We start from the raw sequence: 18,229 nt of genomic DNA, 5'->3' as shown, positions 1-18,229 counted from the left end.
CGAAGTCGCTCCCCCCTTCAGAGTACTGCGTCGCAGTACATATACACAACTGTGACCCTCGAAAGGTAAGGGTCATCAGCATTATGTATGGCCTGTGAGGCAGCTTGAGGAAGATGCTGTCCCACAGTGGTGTTCCTTGTGGTGACAGGATTGGAAACGGAGGATGAAGTAGAGGAAATCAACCTACTACGCTCCTCGCAAGGTACAACCCTGCAAATGGCCCCAGAGTGAAATTACGTGAGATGTTGCTTCATGGTTGTGGTCCCAAAGCTGTGCGAACCATGCCTCCTGTGACTGAGTACCATTTTGCACTCATTGCAGGTGACTCGGTTCGCACGAGCTTTAGGACCATTCCCATGAATGGTAAATAACCGCTACACCCAAGACTCACGCCTAGTGCGGGTAGTAGGGATTTCCACTACCTCATTCTCGTCATCCTCTTCTTCCTCCTCTGCATCCTCACTCCTGTTCCCCTCTTCAGGCCCTTGGGGAGGTGGTGGAGGGGGTGGGGGTGGTGCTAAAGCAAGTGCAGCACCAGGTGGCAGTAGTTCAGCCATGGATGCCATCTCGATGATGGTGTAATCTGCAGGTGGCAGCAAAAATCGCTGTGTTTTGAAGAATAGCCAGAAATACAATGAGAATAAGCTCTAGGGCGTAGTCTTTTATAGGGGTGCTTGTACGTGGTTTGCGGACATGCGCACTGTCTGCGGACAGATCAAACACAATAAAAGGTTTAAAAGGTTTCAAAAGGTATGTAGAAACTCAGGATTAGTATGTGGGACTTGTGCTATGGTGAGTTTTTATTGAGAAATATTGTGGATTACTTGAAAATATACTTTTAAATTGTTCGGGGACACGAACAGTGTCCGCATTCAGAACACGCGATCAGCGTGGGCACGGTCACCTGATCGCTCCGCAAACATGTTCACGAAGGAAGCGGCTGTCCGTAGGACACCAAATGCACAGACATGGGTTTGCGCATGCATGTTGATGTCCTACGGACACTGTTCGGGTCCTGAAGTAATTAAAATGGCGTCACACATCAAACTAACAGTTACGGACAACCGTTTGTTCTTAGAACAGTTTAACTTCCTTGCGAACAATACGGACAGACATAGCGTCCTCAGGACACCTCCATTTTCTTTTACTTATGAACATTTCAGGACACCGCTTGTGTTCTTAGAACACTTTCAACTTGCTAGCGATCAATACGGACAGGGATAGTGTTCTTCAGGACACCCCCATTTTGTTTATTTACGAACATTTCAGGACATCGCGTGTGTTCTAGAACAGTTTCAACTTGCTAGCGAACACTACGGACAGTTATAGTGTTCTTTAGGACACTTCCATTTTCGTTTCTTGAAGAACATTTCAGGACACCGCATGTGTTCTAGAACAGTTTCAACTTGCTAGCGAACATTACGGACAGGAATGGTATTCTTCAGAACACCTCCATTTTCGTTTATTTAGGAACTTTTCAAGACCCACTTGTGTTCTTAGAACAGTTTCAACTTGCTAGCAAACACTACGGACAGGTATTTTGTTCTTCAGGAAACCTCCATTTTCGTTTATTTATGAACATTTCAGGACTCCCCGTGTGTTCTAGAATAGTTTCAACTTGCTAGCGAACAGTACGGACAGGTATAGTGTTCTTCAGAACACCTCCATTTTCATTTATTTATGAACATTTCAGAACAACCACACTGTCCGCGGACACCTAAATTGTTTTTTTTTTAAAAACTGAAAGTAATTACAACACAATATAAAAATGTAAGTTTATTTAACATATATTAACATTTATGACAGAGAAGGTGAGGTAGAAATGGAAACAAAAACAGGAGAATTAGGGGTTTCAACATGATTGGTATGAGGTGAAGAAGGGATGGAAGTCTCATCAAAATGTTTTTGGGTTATGGAGAGGATTTGGGGATAATTGACTGCGACATGGTGAGGGAGGACAAGTACATGTGGGACAATGGTATGAGGTTTTTGTTTTAAAATGATGCTCAACAAAAGTTTTCAAATTATTAAAATTGGTCAACAATAAATCCATTTTTTCTTTTATGCTTTCAAGAGTGTTATCCGTAACAGTTTCTTCAGAGGTATTTTCTATTTTGGTATGCTCTGTACAAAAAAAATATATATATGTTAAATATATATAAAATAATAATAATTAAATGGTTTATATTGTAAAGTGTGTACCATTAGCTTCACTATCTTCTGACATTTCGTCATGTGGGAAGTGCTCCTCTAACCATTCCAGAGTACTACACATTTCTGTGAGAAAAAAAAGATAATATATTTTTTTAAATCTAATACAGAAAGTTTATAAATATATGAGTAAAATGAAGTACACTTACTATTCCGGGTAATATATGTTCTGAGTACTCTGTAGGTCTGGTCTTGCTCTTAGTTGTGGAGTGTCTGTGAGGTAATTATGTTGGAAGCCAATTTATCTTCATTTGGTATATTCCATTTTAGAACATATTGTATTTAAATGAATGGTTAGTGTGTTACATATATGGGTTACATTTCTTATGTATTACTACATATAATATGTTTGTGTGCTACTTTGTAAATGTTTTAAATGTTACAATGTTATAATATAACAGTTAAACATACCCCTCAGACTATTTAGGTAGTGGTAATGTTGTCCGAACATGTCTGCGGACATCAAAAAAGTTTGCGGACATCAAATTCAGTAAAAGGGGATCAGTATGTTCTATATTACATGTACATAAAGTCAAAGTTATTATTGTTAAGCTTTGCTAGTAAAAACCTATGAAATTCAGTGAAAAAACTTTGCTAAAGGGACGTAATGGTTAAGTTGCGCTACTAAAAATCTATGAAATTCAGTGAAAAAAACATTGTTAAAGGGACGTTATGGTTAAGTTGTGCTACTAAAAACCTATGAAATTCAGTGAAAAAAAGTGTTAAAGGTACGTTATGGTTCCAAGTAAAACCGAAAAACCCCTGAAATTTGCCAGTTATGGTAAACTAATCAACCATAACTCGCGCCACGACCGTGCACTGCTAAGACTAACACCCACGACATCAAAGATGACATCACAAATGCCATTGATGACATCAAATGTGAAATTAATTTTGATGAAAAGTCCCTACAAGGGGTTGTGCTTATAATGTTGTTAACCAGATGTCAAGGGTGATTGTGTAATGTTAAACATGTAATACCTAGCTAACAATTCAAGACTTACTGCACACTTGTTTTAGTACAAACAATGCTGAAGACCCACAATGCATACACATCAGAGGCACATACAGGGAAACTAAAGTAATCAAGAAAGAAACAGCATCATCAGAAAATTTAAATAGTATTAATGTTTATCCAAATGAATTGTGTTTGAGGCCTGCCTATTGCCCCATGCATGTGCACCATGTGCTGAGACCAAACCCCATATCATTATCCATTAACAATCTAGTACAAAGCACACACTTTGAAGAATAGTAGAAAAATGGTTATGTATCTTAAAAATGGCGTCCGCTATTGCCATGCCTCCTCCCCAAAGCCACCACCGGCTGGAGGAACCACACAACAAAAAAGCACAGTATTTCCAAAGACAATGAAGAGGGCCAACAAGATGAGGTAGAGGAAGTGCCCAGAGAGAATAATGGGTGTGGCAGTTCTTTACCACTGCTGGGAATGTACCAAAGGCTGAAACTACAAAAGTGAAATGCACTGAGTGCAACTTTGTACTCAGTCACGGACTAAATGGACATTACTCCTACGGGACCACCTCCATGCGCCGCCACATCAAATCCAACTACCGCAATGCTCTCAGAAAGATTGTTCCTTTCTTAGCAAGTAGTAGGCTGTCTTCCTCCACATCATCTTCCTGAACCAATACTGTAACCACAGAGCCTACTTCTGTAGGACACAAAATTCCACCAGCTACCTTGCAAGCAATAAAAGAGGTTGTTGATCCATATCTTTGGAAGACAACAGTCCTCTGTATATACTGCAACACACCACTCTGCAGGGGGAAGCAATTTCAAAGTGCATTTGAAGCTGTATCAAGGAGCATGAGCACCGATGTCCGCATATCCAACATGGCGGAGATTTCCAAAAATCTGACGCACTTCACGCTTTTCACCATCCAATCAGGGGGCGCATCTGATGTCCGCGGACATCACGTCACCTTCTAGGCCAATTGAATGCCTGTCCGTGGATCGAACAGGGAAGCGTGTCCACAGACCGGACCCAGATATTACTCATTTTTTTGCGCTACTTTTTGGGTGTTTTAAAAAAAACTACTGGATGGATTTGGTGAAAATCGGTCCAGCAGTTTGGGCTGTAGGTGTGATCAACCTTTTTTCAATTTTTTCCATTGCGTCTACCCTCACGAATCCTCACCAAACTTGCCAAAAATATTCTGAGAGGGCCAAATACATTTTTTGCAAAGTTCGGTAAGGATTCATCCAGGGGGAGCGAAGTTATAAGCCGCCCAAAAAGTGCTCTTCATAAGAGTTGAGCAACTTAACCATAACTACACAGCTGCTACCACATGCTGTGTAATATATATATATATATATATATATAATTCAGTGAAAAAAATGTTGTGAAAGGGACGTTATGGTTAAGTTGCGCTACTAAAAACCTATGAAATTCGGTGAAAAAAACTTGTTAAAGGGACGTTATGGTTCCAAGTAAAACCGAAAACCCTTGAAATTCGCCAGTTATGGTAAGATAAGCAACCATAACTCGCGCCACCACCGTGCACTGCTAAGACTAACACCCACGACATTAAGATGACATCACAAATGTCATTGATGACATCACTGATGACACCACACCTGTAAGTACTTTTCATGAAATATGTGTACAAGGGATTCTTATTATGATGTTGCGAAAAAAGTGTCAAGGATCATTGCAATAAATATCATACCCTAATTAGTGCATTGAACAATGCATTGATATAAATAGCATTCTATTATGGGGTTCTATCTAGTATACTAAGCTACTCATGCCGAAACATAGGATTGTGTGCAGCGTACAAGATGAAGGTATAATATTTCTAATGTTAATATGTTGAATAATGAAATGATAATTGTTTTCTTAATAGATTTTTGTGTACTGTGAAATATGTAATAAGTAGCTAATAAAACCCATGTATTACATAATTGCATTACTATAGACAAAACACAAAGAGACAAGAACACATACGAATATGGGTATATACAGGGAAAGTGAAGTTAGCAAAAAAGCACAAGTAGTAGCAGAAATAATTCATAACCCAACTGATTATTTTCATGCAAATAAATGATTGCTTATAACTTTGCTCCCCCTGGACGAATCCACAGCAAACTTTGCAAATGAAGTATATGCTGGCTCTGAATTATACATTTTTAAAGGGCTCACACAAACCGCAGACATCGAGGCACTGTTACAGGAATTGTTTTTTTCTATTAGTTGCGTATTTATAATGCGCTTAAACACGCAGAGGTTTCTAAGCGCAGACACGGGGATCGAACCTGTGTTGCTCTGTGTTGTCTTGTTTCCAAGGCGCGCATGTTGCCTCTGAGCTATCCTCCCGGGACTAGAGGGGGCAACGCTATAGGAGGGTCCCAAAATGTATTTTTTTCCCATAGACTGAATGGCGAAAAACTTACGCCTACAGCTGAAATCGCTGGACGGATTTTCACCAAATTTGAGGCAGGAGCGGCGGTTTGGCCTCGAAAGCATGCTTTTGTAAAACAACAAAAAAGTAGGTGCAAAGAAATTAGCGCCATCTGTGTCCTGTCTGCGGACACACTTTCCTGTTCCCTCTGCGGACAGGACACTGATTGGTCAGTGAGTGTGCGTCATCTCCGCGGACAGGCAATGTGTTCGCTGATTGCTTGGAGTGAAGCGTGTGGTGCGTCACATTTTCTCAATGTGCCCGCCATGTAGGATCCACGGACAGCGCGCAGTGGAAAAGAGCTGGAACACAATTTTGGGGAGTGTGTTGGTGTGGAAGAATGGCTGGAGAGGGTGGGGGAGTGAGAGATGGCTCAAATGTTGTATTTGTTTAGTTGGGAAAAGGCTGTGATGTGTTTGCCGTGTCCGCGGTCATCGCGGTTGTTCGTGGACATACCAACCATCGAATGTACTACTAGGTATTTTATTATGCTCTGATGTATTGGTTTTAGGTTGTTAGTTGAGTATTGGGTGGGGAGGGCATGCATTGAAGCGTTTGTGCATTGGCTGCAAGTACTGTATTAGTATGTCAAGTGAAGTGGATAGGGTTTGAGGTGGTTGTGTTATGTTTTTTGGTTTTGGTCAGTTGGCAGGTGTTTGCTTGCATGGGTGTGTTATGCTGCAGTGGTTATGGCCAGGGACTAGAGTCTTGGGTGCATGGCCGAACAACCGCTGTAGCATAACACACCTATGCAATCAAACATTTTGATTGTGGTATGTGGGCTGCATAGGGGGTATGCTTTCAAAGGTTTGTGTACTGGTGTCCAGTGCAATAATATTTATAGGACAGTGGACAGGGTGTGTGGTAGTTGTTTTGTTGGTCTGTGTTTGGAATGTTGGTACCTAAGACTCTAGGCATTTTGTGTTGTAGTTAGTGGTCAGGTGTTTACTTGCATAGGCGTGTTGTGTTGTGGTGGTTGTGACTCCAACAATTGTATACTTATTGATTGCTTTGTTGAGGTTGTATGCAGTTTTTCATGATATGGGATATGGGAAATTGATATGGACATTGGAGCAGACATTTTTCATTCATTCTCTGTGATAAAAGAAACAATCACATGTTAGTTAAGGTAGTTTGTAATGAGTTATTGCATTGCATTGCAGACATTTCTGTTCTTTGTTGACCCTCATAGTTAGTACTTTACAAGCACTATGCTTCAAACCAGTTTACTGTGCAATTTGCCCAGTGTCGGTCTTTGTTTGTAAAATCATTGGGTCTTTGGGAAAATAAATCCATGAAGGATTGAAAAAAAACTTTCTACGTTATGTTACAATATTTTTCGGTGGTTGATTTCAGTAGGAGGAATTGAATAGGTTTATGATTTTTGGTTTTATGGTACTAAATTTTTCAGTGGTTGATTTCAATAGGCGGAATTGAATAGGTGTAGGGTTTTTGGTTTGGAAGTGTTGGTACTATTTTTGTAATTAGATACCAGTTGGCGTATTCTAATTGTTTATTTCTTGTTGCATGTTAGCAGTATTCATTTTCCTGTTTGGGTGTTGCAGAATTTTGAGGCAGTTAGATACCTGTTGGTGAATTCTAACTGTTGATAGTTTTGAACTATTTTTATACGTAATAAGTGCTGTAGGGTTTCCTTAGAAAAATGTATATTGCAGTTGTCTGGTTGTAGTTAGATACCGTTTAGCATATTCTAACTGTTAATAGTTTTTCACTGTTAGGTAGCTGTTGTCTTATTCTATTGTTTTATGCATTTAAAGGTTGTTGAGGACATTTTGTCTTAAGAACATTAAGTAAGCATTTACAAGATTTGCTGGTAATCTTTGTTTTAGAGTAATAGAAGTATCATTAAATTCGAACCATCCACATTTCTTTTTTATGTATGCAGTGTACTAACCTGCATTGGTTGTGGCTCCTGTGTGGTCGATTATGCCTACTGTTGTGAAGGTTTTCTTACCAAGTCATACTTGTCCATGTGTGAATCCAGTCAGCTTGCAGTTGTTTTTGGTACCAGCTGGATTGTAACTATTAGGCAGAATTAAATGCAGTACCATTTGGGAACACCAGACACAATTAAGACTACAAGTGACAGTACAAATTCACCTTTGGTACACGCCTGTACTATACAGTAAAGTGGTAGCAATGGCTGAGCAGCCAGACATATCTCAAGAGCAAGTAAGCAGTATCAATAGTTACACAAAGGACATCAATTACTATGATTCAAACATCAGTTATAAAACATTTCACTAAAGTAAAGCAGTTGAAAAATCACGTTACTAATACACCACACCTCTCCCAATAGATTCTGGACAAGTTAAACTCAAAATGAAGTGGGAGTAAAATGGCACTCCAGCAATTTAAAAAGGGAGGGGAAAACAAAGTTGGACTAAAATTGAGCAGCACCAACAGGTAACTAAGCAGGGCAATCTAGAAAGAGGAACTACAGTGATGGAATCAAATCAAAAAGGCTTAGGGCCAAAGTCAATAGGACAAGTCCTTTGCTCAAGATCACACAGTTCAGGGTAGTTTGCGGTTAAGTCTTTGCCAAGAGTTCCGGATGAAGTTGGTCGGCAGAAAAGTTAGTTTAAAGAGAAGAGAAGGACAACTACTCGGATTGGCGAAAGGTTTCACACACCTTCACCGCGGCTGAACGAAACGAACAACCAGATTTGCATAGTACCTTTAAATGGAGAAGAAGCTGTAGCTGAGGCAGACGCTCTTGGCAGGTCCTGCAGGCTCACGGTTCCTGAAGCGACTGTCGGACTGACATGAAGTAGGATGACTGGAGGGTCCTGCACTGCCCAGGGAAAAAACCAGCAGCAGAGCAAAGCAATGAATAAAAGTTGCGCTCCTTAAAACCCAAGCCTGGTCCGACCTTCCTGGCTATCCGGCCCACTGTTGCTCTGTACAGCAAATTCAACCAGAGGAGGGAGTCCTGGCTTGCAGTTTGGGCGAACTGGTTTGTCCCACCAACTCAGGGGAAGAAGATTCCTGGAGGATCTTCTCTGTCGTTGGAGTCTGAAGATTCGGACCTGCAGCAGGGCATCACCGGTTGGTGCAGTGTAGGGGTTATTTTCTGTCAGCTCCTCGTCAGTTCTTTTGTTCCAGTGGCGACTCTGCCTTTCCACTCCCAGAGACCTGCTTTTTATGCAGTTTTCCCCCATTCACACAGCCTGGCTGTCAATCATACAGCAGGGGGGCTGTCCTGGCGGGACAGTCACCTAGCCAATCATACAGGAGTGTGACTTGGGTTACCAAGCGAACCCATATCAGTGGTCCTCAAACCCTTCCCTCACATCCTGCCATCAGACTTTCATGCTCCTTAAGAAGGGCTTCTGTGTAGAAGCCCCAAAAGGATTGCAAACAAAGGGACCAAACATGGTTTGGCTTGCAGAGAAAAACACAAGAAAGACATTTTCAAAAGGAAATGGTGACTAAACCCAGCTGGAACCATATAAAAACGTATATGGTCTAGCGGGTTTAAGTTTGAGGCTACCAAGATAGCCTAAAACAATACCAAGGCTATTTAAGATAACCACGGTAGAAAAATTAGGGTAGTTACCACTGCCACCAGCCAAGTCTTGATGAAAAGGGAGTGAAACAGTGCTCCAAGAGAAACAGACAAAAAGGGATAAGTACTAAACCTTTCCAGTACTCCATGTAGGATGGTTTGTACTGGGTCAGTGGATTAAAAGATACCAATAAAGTCAATGGCAACTTTACATATTCTGGGAGACAGTAGTCAGTCCCAGAAAATGGAGTCTGAGTAGGGAAGTCTAAAAGACAACCCTGTGCCAATGCACTGAAGGTGCTGTGTAACACACCGTAAAAAGATGATGCTTGTGGAGTAGGTGAGGCTCCACAGCCTATGAACCCAAAAAATGTTATACACACATAGCAAAACACATGCAAGAGTGGGAGAAAAGGCTCCACTCTTACCAGGTGGAGTAAATAAATCCTAGAAATCAGCAAAGCTGCTGAGGGACAAAGTAGGTACGGGAAATTAGCCATTCTGGAGAATTCTCCCTAACAGTAACGTGAAATCATTACTATTATGTATTCACTATGTGACTGTATTTGTAAAGTGGAACGATTATCAGAATTGTAAGTAGTACATAGTATGTATGGTTTGCATTTTGTACAAGCTGCTGAAATGTAATGTATTCACAGTTAGGTATGGCTACATACACGAAGCATTAATTATTGATTTGTTCCTGTGCCACATGGTTGCAGAGAGTGCATGTATGTTTCCATATGTATGAAATTTTGAAGATTTCATTTATAGGTATGTTTTTATTTTCCAGTACCTGTAGTAAGTACATTAGAAATTTTTGTGGACCTTCGTGTGTGTTTATAGTGAAACTTAACATTCAAGCACAGTAGTCCAATTCCTGCCTTATTCCAGAAACACTGTATGTGTTGTTGGGATTGTTGGTTGCATTTCTGTGAAGGACTAACATTTACAAACATAATTTGTCTAGCCCGTTTAAGTAAATGTTTTCAATAATTGGTGGCAATTCGAATAGAATATTGATTGCTACATTCGCATAGCAATTTACACCAGTTGTATTTGAAAATGTTAATGGACCAGGCAGTTCTGTGTCTAAGACATGTGTTGGAAGTGTGGGTTCTTTCTTTGAAGAGGTAGTTGGTTTTGTTTGTGCAGTAGATCCTTCTTTGGTTGTGGTCATTGATGAAGTACTGGCTTTTTTAAGTTCTTTGGAGGTATGGGTGTGAGATCTTCTATGATTTGAGTCTAAAGTAGTTTTCTTTACAAACTTCTGCTTTTTGAGGAACGGGATAGGTTTTGAGATGGGGTGCGTAGAGTGCACATAGTCTATTGTATTCTAGAATGCAAGGAATATCAGTGTTTACTTTACTTGCATCAAAGTTGATTAGAAATAGTCCTTCAAGTGTACATAGGCGTGATGGTGCTACGTAGCTCATACTTCTTTAAACAGTGTACTGCCAATATCTATCAATGCTTGATCTAGGGTAAGACCCTGTGATTTATGAATGGTAACAGCGTATGCTAGAGGTAGAGAAAATTGTTCTCTGCTTACATACATGTCTTTGAAAAGAAGGAATCGGGCTGTTGAGCGTCCTATCCTTTTAACCTCAGAAAGTTTGTCAAAGTGAATATTGACAAACTGAATATTGTTGTCAAGTGGGTATGTTTGAAAGCCAACAACTGTACCAAGTGCTCCATTAACTAGTCCTTGCTCCACATCGAGGTTATGTTTGAGCATTACTCTACAGTTTGAAGATAATTTTAATAAAACAGCCGTGTTAGTGATAGAGTTTTCTAAGGTATTTAGTTGTGCTGTGGCTTGTTCACACATGGGTAGTGTCATACCGTGCACGTCCTGTTTGTCTGTGGAGAACATTTAAACTATTGGTTGCATTTTTTTTCAACATTGTTTCATTGAATTGTGCACAGCTTGCAAGAGTTGGCATCAAGGAGATACAGTTTACATTTTTGTGAGCTAATTTTGCATGACATCAGTAGCACATGAGTTATGGCCATATAGGTCATGGATGTGTCTGGTATTCAAGATACTCTGTGCTTCTTTAGATAGAACACCAATCCGAATACTTTTCAAAATGTTAGCATAGGTGAGGTCTGCAGACTGACACATGTTCTCAGTTAATTCATTGTATTGGACATGTTGACAAAGATTGACATTTCCTATGCTGCCAAGAGTTTTACCATAGTTTGTGCCCTAAGGTTTTAAAAATAGGTTCACCTTTAACTGGTTTTAATTGAAGAAGAACTCTGAAAACAATAATGTGTTTTTCTCCAAAGAGCTCTTTGTAGTCTGTTTTGAGGACCTCTTGTAATCTGAGGTGAACCAAAGCTAACATTAGGTTGGAGATCCTGCTCACCTCATCTATTAGCAGAATTGTCATTTGTTTCAAAACTCTGTGTAGTTCCATTGCAGCTTCGGGAGAAAGTTTGTAGTAGTCTAATTTGTTTTGGTGTTCTACTGGAAAGAGTTGTGATCAGTGTAAAGTGACACCACCTATGTTGTACGGAGCTATAACTGTGGGGGAAGTTACAACAGCTGACAGTTTGTTGTTTGTCAATTGTTGGAGGAACTTGCTGATGATTTTGATTAAGAATACTTTGCCTGAACCAGGTTAACCACTCACATATAGCAGTATAGGTTTGTAGTCTTGGCAGGTACAAGTTTTATTTTCATGCTGCATACCGTGTTCAGTTTGTTTTGTTATTTCTAGGAAAATGCTATGCTGTTCATTGTTTAATTGTGATTTGAGTTTAGCAAAGTCTTCTGTAGACTCTTCATACTGGTACATGGCGTTTTCTACATCAGTCATGGCTAATTCAGCCTCATTTGCTTTGAGTGGTTTTCGAAGTGGTTCTTGGCTTCCTGTTAGAGAAGATTGACTGCTGTCAGTAGTGTCTTAGTGTGCTTGGAGTTCTTCTTCTTGTTGCTGTTCATTGTCTAACATTGTTTTGTACTGCGAAAAGTTTATGGGCCTCATTAAAAGTCAGGCGGTAAGGAGTTAACGGCTCCGGTAAATGTGCCGGCGCTGTCAACCCCGTACGGCCTGATTACGAGGTCACCTCGCGGGACCCGATCTGCATGTGTGGTTTCACCAGATGTGCAGAGCGAGTCCCGCGAGGGGAAGAGGGAGCAAACAATGGGCCGCTCGTAATCGGCCCATTGTTTGCTCCCTCTCCCATTCCCATTCAGCCCTAGGGGGGCTGAAAGGGGGAAGGCCCGGGTCCGGGTTCCCAGAGGGAGGAATTACCGGGCCCTCCAAAATCGGAATGGCCCGGTAATTCCTCATTCGGGGAACCCAGACCCGGACCCGATTTTGGCTACCACCAAAATCGTAATGAGGCCCTATATCTGTTATAGTGCATGCATTTGCTTTGAAAGCATCTTAAGAGGATTCATGAGTATCTAATAAATCTTCTTCTTTTCTCCATGGTTTAAAAAGTTGTAGTAGAGACATGTAATACAGTTATTTATGTTGAGGAGTTTTTAATGACAATTTCATATGATTAATTAAGCTTCATTTGGAAAGTTTCAATAGGCTGTCTCCACAATTTTGGACTCTGTATCTACCTTTCTTTTCATCTGGTTTAATATTATTCTTGTATGTGAAGTTTTGGGCTACGTGGTATAGACACATGGTTTCCAAAGCGATACTCCTGTTTGGGTAGTATGTGTCTAGTAGTTGTTTTTCAAAATGGCGTGGCTGTTGCAATCATTTTTGGCTATTGAGTCTATGGGCCTCATTACGAATTAGGAGGCAGCCATGGAGCTAATAGCTCCATGGCTGCTTCCAAACCGGGATCCATTACCGGGTTCCTGCATTGAGGAATAACCGGGTCATTCCGACATAGGAGAACCCGGTAATTCCTCCTTGTAGGAACCATTCCCCATTCCCATTTGAGCCCCCATAGGGCTCAATGGGAATGGGGAGGGAGGTAATAATGGGCAGATTTCAACTTGCCCGATATTTCCTCCCTCTTCCCCTCGCGGGACCCAGAAAGGGCGTCTGATCCGGGTCCCGCAAAGGGAAGCTTGTAATCGGCGCTCCTGTAATGAAGGGGGCCAGTCCCGTACCAACCCCCTTCATTAGGGGAGTGCCAGGGTCGTAATGAAGCCCAATGTCTTCATATGATTTGAGAACTCTTCTTCTGGATTTAGCAGGATCAAGGCTTAGCCATACTATGGGCCTCATTACACGGAAGGCGGTAATGGTTAACGGCCACCGTTAATGGTAACGGTGGCCGTTAACCATTACCGCCTTACTACGAGCTCCCTTAGCGGGTTGGTGTTTTAACGCCTGCTTTTTGCAGGCGTTAAAAACCAACCCGCTAAGGGACCTCGGAGCTAATTACGGCACCGCAAAATTGCGGTGCCGTAATTAGCGCCTTCCCCATTCCCATAGAGCCCTATGGGGCAGAAATGGGAATGGGGAAGGGCAATGGCGGAAGGGGGATTTACCGCCCCACCAACCTTGGAATGGGGCGGTAAATCCCCTTTCCGCCAAGGCGGTGCCGGTAATTTACCGGCATGGTCCAGGGTGCTAGTAGCACCCTGGACCACCGCCTTCCGTGTAATGAGGCCCTATGTTTTCAAATTTTCCATACATGGCAGCACCGGTTACATTGTATACGGCTTTGCAGCAGCCACATTCTCTATGGGAGAATTTTATGTCTAAACTGTACAATTTCTGTGACAGTGTTTTGTCAGATGATATGTCGGCCCAGAGGTCTTTGAGCTCTGTTTTTTCTGCTTTGGTTAAGTAGTCTGTGACATATCGTGCAACTGCAGTGGAAATGTCTGCAATGTATTGCCCATCTATATTTGTTTTCCAAGGTAGGTCAATGATTGGATTGTAATCATTGATGTACTTTGATCCTTCTGTTCTTTTTATGTAGTATGTGTTCTTAGGTGATTTACCTTTCACACTCGGTTTTTTCCTGCTCGATTACAGCTGGACTCGTATTACCATTCCGCCTCTGTGAAACCCGGAATTACCGGGGCATTACAACCCCGGTGACCCAGGAATTCCGGAGGTAGAATTCGGTAAATCCCCATTCCCATTGAGTCTCATAGGACTCAATGGGAATGGAGACCATGGAAACACTGGCACCATCTCATGATGGTTCCGGTGTTTCCACGTCCGCCTGCAGGCGGGCGGTGTTAAACCCGCCAGGTCAGACCTGGCCAGAATTACACCTCCGCCCGCAGGACTTGAGATCACCCGGTATGGAAACAACAGTGGAGGCTGGTTTACTGCCACCTTTATTTCCATACCAGGTGACTCGTAATGAGGCCCTATGTCTAACTGAAGACATAAGTTGTTCACTTGACCTGTTGTTGAAATTGGTCTAGGGAAACCAAAGTGGCATTTGGCATAGTATTTCCCTTTGTTTTTATATTTGCGCCGACAATACTTCCCACACTTATGTCTTTGAAATTGTAAAATGTGTGCATGTAGGTCACTATGTGTAATTTGTGAAGGGATTTCACAAGTAACATATTTCTGAATGAATTGCAAAACAGTGGCATTACTGTGCTGACCAAATTTAGGAGCATCTTTAATACACAAAAGCATGTGGATGTGTGGTGCTCCTCTGGCTTGGTATTCTTTTCTCCAAAAGAAGTGTTGCACTTCTCTGAGGGGAGGCACTGTTTTATTACAAATGAAGTGTACAATGGCAATAAAGCAATGATGGACATATCTTGATACATTTACAGGATCTAAAGAGCAGAGTTTGCCTGGTGTTTTTATATCTACATGTGTTTTGTTTTTGCTTGCTATGTGTAGGAAATCGTGAAAATCTTTCCATTCATATTCTGCACAACTTAATGTCACAAACCATGTGGGTGGGCCAAGGTTTATTATCATACACTGTACTTCTGCGTGTCATCAGAACCAGTATTCTTTTGTACCACGCATATTTGCTAAAAGGTTTGTAATGCTTGACTGTAAAACTTCACCTTTTTCTTGCACTTTTTGTAGTAATTGCATAGCAGACATATTTTGAAAATTGATACCTGATTTCCATGTGTGTGCAATCTTCGTGGCTTAGGTCCTCATTACACAGACGGTGGTAAGGGTTTACCGGTACCGGTAAGGGCACCGGTACCTTTAAACCCTTACCGCCTTACTACGAGGTCCCTTTGCGGGTAGGTACTTTAACGCCTGCTGTTTAGCAGGCGTTAAAAACCATCCCGCAAAGGGACCAGGCTGCTAATTACATACCGCAATTTGCGGCACTGTAATTAGCGCCTTCCCCATTCCCATTATGCCCTATGGGGCAAAAATGGGAATGGGGAAGGGCAATGGGGGAAGGGGGAATTACCGCCCCGCCAACCTTGGAATAGGGCGGTAATTCCCCTTTCCACCAAGGCGGTGCCGGTATTTTACCGGCATGGACCAAGGTACTAATAGCACCTTGGTCCTCCGCCTACCGTGTAATGAGTCCCATAGAGTTACTATTTCACTTTCAAAGAGAAGGTGAAATATGTATTCCACTTTTTGTCTGAATCTGGGGTCTTCAGAATACATTCATAAAGAGCGGTATTCTGATGCTGTTATTTGTGTGTGTCTTTCATCGTACCTTCCTCCTTTTCCAGTCGGAACGAGTAGAGGGAAGGATCATGCATCTGCACTTTTTTCCCATATGCTGATTGGAGATACACTGGCTTGCCGCATTTAGTAAGTTTCCAGTGCATCACCAATGGTGTCTTTAGAGTGCAATGGGTGAATTGTATAATGGTCTAAAATATGGGATTCTATCGTAGGATCTAGAAGTTGAAATTGGCCAGTTTCTGATGAGTCTTGAATTATTTTGGTGGTTTCCCTCAGGTTTTCTTCAATGTCTATTTCTTTGTAGTATTCATTGTTGTCTTTTAGATATTGCAGGGCTTCCCTAACTTTATGTAAGTCCACTAGTTGCTGCCACATTTTGTTGTCTTTTGTAGGTACGCCATTTACTAGGATAATCAAAGATTGATCTATTGGCCGTTGCAATCCCAGAGTGTGTACATTTTCTTTGAGATCTAATGGCAAATACACTACTTTGCCACAAATGCCTTTTAGTAATTCCGAGGTAGGTAGTTTTGCTGTTTTTGGTTGAAGGCATATTATTGCTTGAAATGGGTGCACTATTTGAATTGTAATGATCTCATACAAGTTAAATTGTTGCAGTGGTTTTGGTAGAGGGAATAATTCCAAGTTATTAGTGATAGCACGTGAAGGTATTTGGTTGTTGTCAAGTTTTGCAGTGCAGTATCTACAAAGTATTGTGGGGTTAGTAATATTGTATTTGTTTTCTGCAATACGAAAGAGAGCCAATTGGAACCACTTGGAACCTTCATTGTCTTCTATTTTGTACATTATGTCTACAGTTTTTGTGCTATTTTTATAAAAGAAGTCCTGCAGCAACACAGGCACACATGATTTCGTACTTCAGCAGATGTGCTTTTAAACTTTAGTATTTCTTTTTTGTATGTGTGTAGTAGAAGGTTGCCATTTGTAAAGATGTTGCTAGTCTGTTCTAAAGATATTGGATTTTTGTAAGTGGCTTTCACTTCCAAAAAATATTCTCTGGATGTCCTCTATTTCTTTCAGTAGGCTGGCTGTACCAAGTAGAAGAATGATATTTAAATTGGCCAGTGCTAAAGCAGAACTTTTGGCATAGTACAGTTTAAGAACAAAATTTCTTACAGTTGAATGGTGTGTTCCTATCATTTTGATATGGTAGAAGATGCTTTTGCAAATAGGTCCAGAAATGCAGGCTCTTGAATGTTCTTGTAGTTCTGTGTATTTTCACAATGGACAGGAGTCCATAGTTTGTAATATTTTTATTTTCAATGTGTCTTTGCCTTTCACATACTGATTGAGGAACTGGCATAAAGATGTGAAAGATTTTTTGCCTATGTTACACAATGATGTGCACAGCCATTTTGTAGACTGGACGTATTGGTTCAGTGGAATGGAGAGCTGATGCTACGTTTGCTGGAGATATTTGTGTGAGCAGCATTTATTGTTCCATGATGTTATTATTAACCTTTTCATACCCTCACCCGCTGCTATTGGGCTTGTTTGCTTTAGTTTATATGCTTCTTCATTGAAATATGGATCTGTGTGGTGGTGTGACTCTACTCACCTGCACAGATGTTTGCAAATCTATCTTTATTGATATTCCGTTTGTTGAGTTTAGTAGTTAGTTTTGTTAGTGGTTTCATTCTGTTTAAAACTAATATAAATAATTTCCTTTTGAGAGGAATTGCACTGTCTATGAGAGCTTCCAGGATTAGTTTTCTGCAGTAGGTTTTAAGGGTTGAGCATGATTTCTCTCCTGTTTTTATAAGATTCTGAAGGACTCTGTGGCGGAACATTTTTGTAAAATATTTTATTTGATATGCTTACTTGTGGCTACATCAAGATGTATAGGTACGGTGCTAGCACTAGTGGTAGCTGTATTCCTTTCAACAACTTTCTGTTTAGTTTTACATTTTGAAAGAGGAGTCAAAGTATATTTACTGCAAGCTGCTTTAGTTTCGCTCAGTGACTCTATTAGCTGTTTTGTGAGACGGATACCTATTTTGTACACTTTTATTTCGATTTGCTCTATTTTTGCCTTGCTTTCTACAGAGTTGCTTTTCGGTAGGCATTCTTTGGTGTCTGTTGGAGAAAAAAAGAAAGTCTGGGTTGGGACGTTGTGCAATGTATGTGTGCATTGTGCATTAGTGTCTGAGTATGATGGTAGGCATGGGTGTAGAGGTGTGTGATTGTTGAATGGGCTGTTACTTCAGGTTGGGAAGGCTATTCTCGAATTTGTGTGTTACTATACTGGTGTTGAGATAACAATACAAAGTGTACATCTGTTGAGGTGCAATTAGTAATACTGAATGTAATGCTGTAGGGTTGATACAATTGTTTGTTGTACAATACTAGAATTTGACAGTGTTTGAGTAACAGTTAGAACATTATGACAGTATTGCACTTACTTTGTTGGATGCAAAGAGTAGGTTTCCTCTGGGTTCTGTCATGTACTTCAGACTCTGCTGGTTTTCCGG

The sequence above is a fragment of the Ambystoma mexicanum genome, chromosome 4q (genome assembly GCF_040938575.1).
Source record: "Ambystoma mexicanum isolate Mex_15411 chromosome 4q, UKY_AmexF1_1, whole genome shotgun sequence".
Lineage (NCBI taxonomy): Eukaryota > Metazoa > Chordata > Amphibia > Caudata > Ambystomatidae > Ambystoma > Ambystoma mexicanum.
Note: the sequence above shows the minus strand (reverse complement) of the source record.